The sequence below is a fragment of the Orycteropus afer genome, unplaced genomic scaffold (genome assembly GCF_000298275.1).
Source record: "Orycteropus afer afer isolate SDZICR_OR568_19922 unplaced genomic scaffold, OryAfe1.0 scaffold00123, whole genome shotgun sequence".
Classification (NCBI taxonomy): Eukaryota; Metazoa; Chordata; class Mammalia; order Tubulidentata; family Orycteropodidae; genus Orycteropus; species Orycteropus afer.
In genome coordinates, this window is record NW_006921710.1 from 7,116,356 (window position 1) to 7,124,884 (window position 8,529).

At 43.5% G+C, this 8,529-nt stretch overlaps 1 non-coding gene across 1 annotated transcript; it reads right to left on the reverse strand.

The window, feature by feature from the left end:
- Positions 1 to 7,432: 7,432 nt before the first annotated feature.
- TRNAN-GUU lies at positions 7,433 to 7,506 on the reverse strand. The gene has a single exon. It is a non-coding gene; the product is annotated as a tRNA-Asn (tRNA).
- Positions 7,507 to 8,529: the final 1,023 nt, after the last annotated feature.

Genomic DNA, 8,529 nt, shown 5'->3' on the forward strand with positions numbered 1-8,529 from the left:
TTTTTCCATATCCCTAAAGAATGTTGATGTGATCTGGATTGGGATTGCATTGAATGTATAGATTGCTTTTCTCAATGTTCAACTTCTATCCATGAGCATGGGATGTTCTTCCATTTATGTAGATCTCTTATGGTTTCCTGAAGTAGTTTTTTATAGTCTTCTTTGTAGAGGTCTTTTGTGTCCCTGGTAAGATTTATTTCCAAGTATTTTATTTTTTTTGGTAGCTATTGTAAATGGTATTGATTTCCTTATTACTTTTTCAGCAATCTCTTTGCTGGTATAGAGGAATCCAACTGATTTTTGGATGTTGATCTTATATCCTGCCACGATGCTAAATCCCTCAATTAGTTCCAGTAGATTTTTGACTTGAGTCTCTTGGGTTTTCTAGGTATAGGATCTAGTGTACAATGTTTTATGGTCTTATTTTGAGTGTCTATTTCTGATTTGGTTTAAGTGTTGATGTCATGTGTCCTGATTGTGTTGTTCTCTGTTGTGTGTTCTCTATTGGAAGGACTTAAGCATTTCTTGTAGGGTTGGTGGTTTTCACAAAATCCCTTAATTTCTGTTTGTCTGAGAATGTCTTGATTGCTCTCTCATATCTGATGGACAGTTTGGCTGTATATAGGATTCTTGGTTGGAAGATCTTTTCCTTCAGTGTTTTATATATGCCATCCCATTGCCTTCTTGCCCGCATGGTTTTTGCTGAGTAATCAAAACTCAGCCTAACTGTTTGATTGTTGTAAGTAATATTTCTTTTGTCCTGGGCAGCTTGCAAGAGTCTTTCTTTGTCTTTGGTTTTGGAGAGTTTGATTATGATATGCCTTGGCGTTTTTCTCTTGGGATCTATCCTATATGGGGTTCTTTGAGCATCTTGGACAAATATCTTTTCTTCCTTCATGATATGAGGGAAATTTTCTGTTAGTACGTCTTCCACAATTTTCTCAGTGTTGTGTTTTTTTTTGTTTTTTTTTTTTTTTTCACCTCTTCTTCTTTTGGAGTTCCAATGAGGCATATATTGTTTCTTTTCATGTCGTCCCCTTTAACTCTTAAGTTCTCTTCATTTCTCTTAAATCTTTGTTCGGATTTTTTTTCATACAGGCTGGTGTCAAGGAATTTATATTGTAGTTAGGAAATGTGTTCTTCAGCCAGTTCTAGCCTATTCTTTTATGCTTTCACTGTGTTCTGTAATTCTGTAATTTTGGTATTCATCTTCTGGATTTCTAACTGCTGTTTTTTAATGAGTTTTGGTGGCGTAGTGCCTAAGGCATTCCATTGCTAACCAGAAGGCTGGCAGTTCAAACCCACCAGACACTCCTTGGAAGGAAGATTGGGCAATCTACTTCTGTAGTGATACTGCCTCAGAAACCCAAGGAGGGTTGCTAGAGTTGAATCCGACTCAATGGCAGTGAGTTTGGTTTGGTTTGGTTTTTGTACGAGTTCTGATTGTGTATTAATCTTGTTATTTTGTTCCTGAATGGCTTTCCTGAGTTCTTCCAGGGTACTCTCTGTGTTCTCCTTGATTCTGTTTGGGGTTTTCTTGAGCTCTTGTAGAGTTCTATAAACACACCTTTGAAATTCCTTCTCGGAAAATTCTATTACCTTGTCTTTGCTCCATGTTTAATGATACTTTTGTTTGGGATTTTATTTCTATTGTCTTATCCTGTTTTTCTGTTTGATTTGGGACTGCCTGTTGTTTCTTAGACATTTTGAAGTCGTCTTTAACTGTTAGTTATGTATTGATTTGTTTTGTCTTGATTTTATGATTTAATATTTTTGCAAAGGTAGAACTGGTATATTTTATTTTATTTGGTTATTAATTCAGGTGTGCTGGGTTGCTCTGCAGTTTTCTTTCTGATGATGAAATCACTGTGTGGAATGTGGATGCAGGTCTCTGTTTGTGGTGAAGGGGGGTTAGGATTGGAGCAGGCAGGTATTGTGGTGGCTTAATGTGGTTTTTCTATTGGATGAGGCAGGGGAGAGGCGGGGAAAAAGGAAGGAAAGAGAAAAAAAAGCTCCAAGGTGTCAGTAGCTGTTCCCAGGGCTTTGAGTAGGCTGCTAATGATGACATTATACTGTTACTCACAGCCCTACAGCTCAAGTTTGGCAAAGACCCCAATGGTTAGGGGGCCGCCACTTTCCACCAGATTCAGACAGCTGCAAAAACCCGTATTCCAGGCCCCTCCATGCCAAAAAGCTGTCCTAGGATAGCTGCCCTTACCAGCGCTGCAAGTTAGTCCCAGTGTCTGCCCACTTCCAGCAAACTTCCCTCTCTGCTCCCAATTCAGCAGCACCCGGAGCCAGAGGGGTCTTTGCTCCCTCCCTATGGTCCCAAGTTTACCGATAAAACCAGGTGCTGAAGGTAGATCCATGGAGTGGTCGCAGGTCCTCCAGTGCTTTCTCTCCACTACCCCAGGGAGCCCTCCGATGCCCTGCCTCGCCAGCCAGTTGGCGCTCTGCAGGGCAGGGTTTTTTTTTTTATCCTTTCCAGGTAATTACACTCCCTCTCTCTCTTTTCTAATCCTATTCCCCTGAGTTTGGTGTACTCTGACTTAATGAGGTGTTCAGAGTGCCAGAATCCCTGCTTCAAACTGCTGCACCTAGTTTTTCAGGCACTAAGATGCTAGAGCATACTAGTGTGTGGGCTACAGGTAAGATGCCATCTTCCCGTCCTGACAACAAACTCTTGAAAGAGTTCAATGAACGGTTGGGACATGACAACTTTCTTCAAAGGATCATAAAGTAAACTATTACTAATTCAGCCTGTTGTCATTATGTGCCATAGAGTCCATTCCAACTCATGGAGACCCTATAGGTCAGAGCAGAACTGCCTCAGAGGGTTTCCAAGGCTGTAAATCTTTACGGAAGCAGATTGCTACATCTTTCTCCTGCAGAGTGGCTGGTGGGTTCAACTTTCGGTTACCAGCCCAGGGCATGTCAGCCTAGCTAGGGGAAATTAAGACTGAATTTTAGACTTTTTAATAAATCCAACTTCATTGTAGTAATATTGTAATTAATTATAGGAAAGATAAAAATTTAAACAGAATTAGCAGGCAATTCTAAGGCGATTAAAAACTTTTCAAACTTTTTCCCTCCTTCTTGGCTGACATTATTTTAAGGAAGACTGGCCCTAAATAACCATCTTTCTGTTTTCCTCAAGTATATTAAGTTAAAATACCTCTGTGAAGAGATTTCACTTTATTTAGGAGCAGTGAGGAGTGCATTGGGCAGTCCTGCAATCTGCCATCTGCCCTCCCTTTCCCACTGAAATTGCTTTCTCAAAGGCACGGTTTCCTAATCATCAAAGTCAATTGTCAGTTTTCCGTTTTGATCTGCAAACAGTCTGCTCCATCAGACACTATAAGCCAGATTCCTGGGTCCTACCATTGGGGATTTATAGGAGCCCTGGTAGCATAGTGGCTAAGACACTTGCCTGCTAACCAGACGGCTGGCAGTTCAAACCACCAGCCACTCCTCGGAAGGAAGGTTGGGCAATCCTACTTCCGTAGTGCTACTGCCTCGGAAACCCAAGGAGGGGTCGCTATGAGTCGGGGCCGACCCGACGGCACAGAACAACAACAACCATTGGGGATTTGTAATTAAATAGGTTGAGAGATCTATCTATTTTAAAGAAAAAAAAACCTTACTAAGTTATTTTTGTCACCAGGCACAGATTGCTCCCCTCCTTCTTGAAACTTCTCCACTGGCTTTCACAACCCCTTAGCATCCTGTTCTTCTAACCCCCTGACCACTCATTTTCTTCTCTGGGACTACTTTGCTTACGAAGGCAAGAACCATGCCCTTGTCCCCAGGTAACAGACACTACACCCACAGAACCAGGAATGGACATGTGACCCAAAGTAGACAATTAGATTCCTTCCCCAGGGCTCTTCTAACTGATGGAGAAGACTTTTCTTCTCAAGCTGCATAACTATAAGAATGTACCCCATGGTGCCTGGGATCACACTGCCTGCTGAATGGTAAATGCCCGTGTATAGCAGGAGACAAGGAGGGTTGGGAGATGGGAGCATTAAGAGAAAAAACCAACTGACTTGACACCATTTAAGTCCTGTAGTCATTCCTGACACCAGCTCTGCCCCTTTCCTGAGTTTGGTTGGTTAGATACACCTATAAATCCTCCTTTTTGATCTAAGCTAATTTGATTTGGGTTTCTATCATTTACAACCAACAAGCCCCTCCCTAGTCCATATCTTAACTGGTCTTCTGGTCTCTTCACTGAACACAGCTGTCACCTTTCTAATGCAGAGCTCAAACTATCAAACCTGTCTCAGACACCGTTCACAGGCTCCCAGCAGGACTAAATACCACCTTTTTATAATGTTGTTGTTAGGTGCCGTAGAGTCATTTCCGACTCATAGAGACCCAATGCACAGCAGAACAAAAAACCGCCTGATCCCACGCCAGCTCTGTAATCCTTGCTATACTTGAGCCCATTGTCAAAGCCACTGTGTCGATCCATCTTGTCAAAGGCCTTCCCCTCTTTCGTAGACCCTCCACCTTACCAAGCATGACATCCTTCTCCAGGGAATGGTCTCCCCTGACAACATGACCAAAGTAGGTGACACAAAGTCTGGCCATTCTCGCTTCCAAGGAGCATCTTGGCTGCACTTCCTCCAGGACAGATCTGCTAGTTCTTTTAGCAGTCCATGGTACTTTCAGCAATCTCCGCCAGCACCACAACTCAAAAGCATCCACTCTTCTTTAGTCTTCCTTATTCATTGTCCAGCTCTCACATTCATATGAGGCGACCGGAAATATCATGGCCTGTGTCAGGCGCACCTTAGTCCTCAAGGAGACATCTTTGCTCCTTAGCATTTCAAAGAGTTCCTTCACAGCCGACCTGCCCAGTGCTACACGTCATCTAATGTCCTGACTGCTGCTTCCATTGCTTCCATTGCTAATATGGTCCCCAATATGACTTCCTATCACTTTCCAGACTGCCTACCACTTCATCATACAAGAGGCAAGCCAGGATATTGGTTATTCCTCAGATTTGCTCTGAAAAATTATTTCTGCTTTGTGTCTTTGCCAGTGCTGATCTTGGCTCCTGTAATACTCATCTCCCTCATCTCTGCCTGTTAAAATCTACCCAAGAACAGGAAAAAACAGAGGAAGGTTGTACTCCTCTTTCTTCTCACATCATGTCTCCAAGAAGACTTTTCTAAGTACCTTCTGCCCAAAGATGTAATTCTAACCCTCTTAAGTCCTGATAGGAGCTCTGGTGGCACAGTGGCTAAGGCATTTGGCTGCTAACCAAAGGTTGGCAGTTTGGATCCACCAGCCACTCCACAGAAGAAAGATGAAGTAGTCTGCTTCCACAAAGATTTACCACATGGGGGTGGGGTTCTACTCTGGCCTACAGGGTTGCTATGAATTGGAACTGACTTAATGGCAGTGGGTTTGGTTTGATAAGTCCTGATAGCATGTATTCAATGGTCTTTGTGTTATTTGATCTTGGATTTTGTGCTTTCTCATCTCAGGGCCCTCTTGTTAATGGTAGAGCCAACTACTCAGTTACACATATCATTCTGAGACTGAGGATTTGTAATTAAATAGGTTGATATATATATATATATATATAAAGAAAAATCCCACCATCACCCATTGTTTACCAGATCTGCTCTAGTCTTTGCTAAATATTTCTTAAATCAACCCCATCACCCCCACCACTCATCAAAACGCTCAGCATCATCTACCTGGCCACTCTAATAAACAGGTCTCTGACATCAGCCTAATCCTACTGCAATCTAGCTGCCACTGACACCAGTTATCTTTCAAATATGCAATTCTGATCATACTATGCCCCAGCGTAGAGTCAAGGCTGAACTTCACTGCATCACTAAGTCCTCCCACTCCTTAATGCTTACCTTCCGTCTACCTTTCCAGGCTGTCTACGACTCCCCAGAAGCACCAGCCAAACCAGACTATTCTCTGTTCCCTTAACACCCAGAGTGTTTAATGCTGCTGGCCTTTGCACAGCTGGTTTCCTCTGTCTGGGAGGGTCTTCCCCCATCTCTGCCTGGTAAAGTTCCTATCCTCTTAATGAACTGCCCAAGGTAACAACACTCTAGTAACTCCCTACTCAATCTGGAAGATGTTCTCTTTGAGTTCCCAGTGTGTAGCACAAGGCCCAACACAGTGTAGATTTTTAGTAAATTGTTTAATAGACACCAGGAGCCTTTTCTGGCAGAGAGCAGGTAGTACCATGATCCCTGGCAGGCAGTAAGCCTTGTGTTTGGTCAATTTCATTGATGCGTTTACTGATAATGCATTGTTATATCTTTCACTCAACAGTACCAAGATGCCCTGTGGATGCTGACATCCCATGGACCCTTTTTTTCCTAACTGTTGTGTACACTGAGGTTAAGAGATTGGCTCTGGTGCTAGACAGAGCTAGGTTCACATCCCTGTTCTGTCACTTACAAGTTGTGTGCCCTGGACAAGTCTCTTACTCCTTCTGGACCTCAGCTTCCTTAGTTGTAAAATGGAGATAAGGGTAATTACAGCATAGGTTTCTTTTTAAGACTAAATGAGGTAATATATTTAAGGTGTCTGGGCAAATGCCTGGTAAGTAGATAAGCAGTATTTGTTGAATGAATGCGGCCCACAAAATAGTAGCAGTTCTTAAAGACACATCCTTCTAACCCATTTCCCAACATCTGGCTCCCAGTAAACTCTGGTTTCCAGTCAGGTACTGGTAACTGGAGTCCAGCCTTGGCCCAACCCCGCCCATTCCCAGGTACTGCGGGGTGAGACTACCGGGAGGGGACATGAAATTCAGAAATGAGCCGCTCAGTTACTGTATAATGACAGTAGTGCTCATATCGCTCGGTCCTACCCAGCGATAGCCACTATCCCGGTACCTCCACTCACCACTACCCCTTCCCGCTTCCCGCTTCCCGCTCGCAGCAACTCCGCCAGCCCTGTGGTCACCAATTACTAGGGCTCAGCCCTACTCCTAAACGGATTCACCAATAGGGCCCGGATGATGCCAAGTCGGATTGCTTCTGCTGTTTCATAGGTTCTCCAGCAGTCCTTCAGCCCCTTTTAGTGCGTCATCCACGCAGTGCACTGTGGAGTTTGTAGTTTGATAAAGAGGCAGCACCCAGCCTCGTCCAGGATGATGATTACGGCCCCAGCCCCGAGCTCTTAGCTGAAGGCCTTTGGATGACTACGTCAAAGCCCCCAACCAAAAGTTCTCTGTTCCATGGGCTCCACACAGCGGTTAATTAAATTATGCACCTCTTCTAGTGCGTAATGAAGGAAGGAAAGCTGGCCGTTCTCCCTCTTGCCCCATCTTTGGTAGGTTAAAGGCGCTCTGGTGGCACAGTGCCTAAGACATTTAACTGTTACCCAGCCGCTCTGCGGAAGGGAAATAGAGCAGTCTACTTACGTAAAGAAGAGTGGCATGTCACGTCCCTGGGTGGGCTTGAACCACCAACCTTTCGGTTAACAGCCGAACGCGCTAACCGATTGCGCCACAGAGACAGTCGGGGCCGACTCGATGGCACATAACAACAACAACAACAACAACTTACGTAAAGATTTACCGCTTCGGAAACCCAATGGGGATCGCCATGAGACGGAATTGAATGGATGGTAGTGGGTCTGGCTTTTGGTTTGGTTTGGGTACATTAAGGCCTGGGTTCTTTCACCTCCCTCGACAGCATGCTGGGGCCATGAGGACCCTAGTTCATCAGAGGCCTCCAAGAAACAGGAGCCTGGCATTCCGATAATTCAGTAACCTTTCAATTCTCACATTCATCTGCAGGGCAATTTATAGAAGATATGATAGTAGCTCTGAAAAGTCAACTGTGACTCCAGACATATCCTAGTTTCTCTTCAGAAATCTGCTACAGAGCTAGTCATCATCAGTTTCATCATTTCATCATCATAGTCTAAACTATGTGAACTGCAAGTTTAGGGTCGTTAGCTAGGCATACAAGGCCCTTCATGATGATTTTGTGTTTAACTATGTGCGGTTAATTGTTTTAAAAGCAGTGTTTCTCAATGTTTGCTGCACTTAGGAATCATCTGGGGAGCTTTTTAAAAATACTAGTGTTTAAGGGGCATTGAGTTTATGCTAATGATGGTGGAATAGTTAGCAAAAGGATAGTGAGAAATAACTGCACAACTTGAAAAATGTAATCAATGTCAATGTAGAAATTGCTGGGGAGAAAAAAAAAATTACTGGTGCTTGGTCCTTCCCTAAGCCTCAGAATTTTGGAGGGATGATGCAGGCTTCTATACTTTTTTTGTTGCTGTTGTTGTTGAACTTTTGATTGTCGTTTGAGTGAAATTTACAGAGCAAATTAGTTTTCCATTCAATAGTTTATACACATTTTGTTTTGTGACATTGGTTTGCAATCCCTTCAATGTTAAAAGTCCTCTTCCCGCTTCTGTTTCCTGTTTCCCTTTATCCTTCTTTCCTAGCCCCTTCCTGCCTTCTGAGACTTGCTCTTGGGCAAATGCTGCCCCTAAGATACATTTTTAAAGTTTTCCTGGTGATTC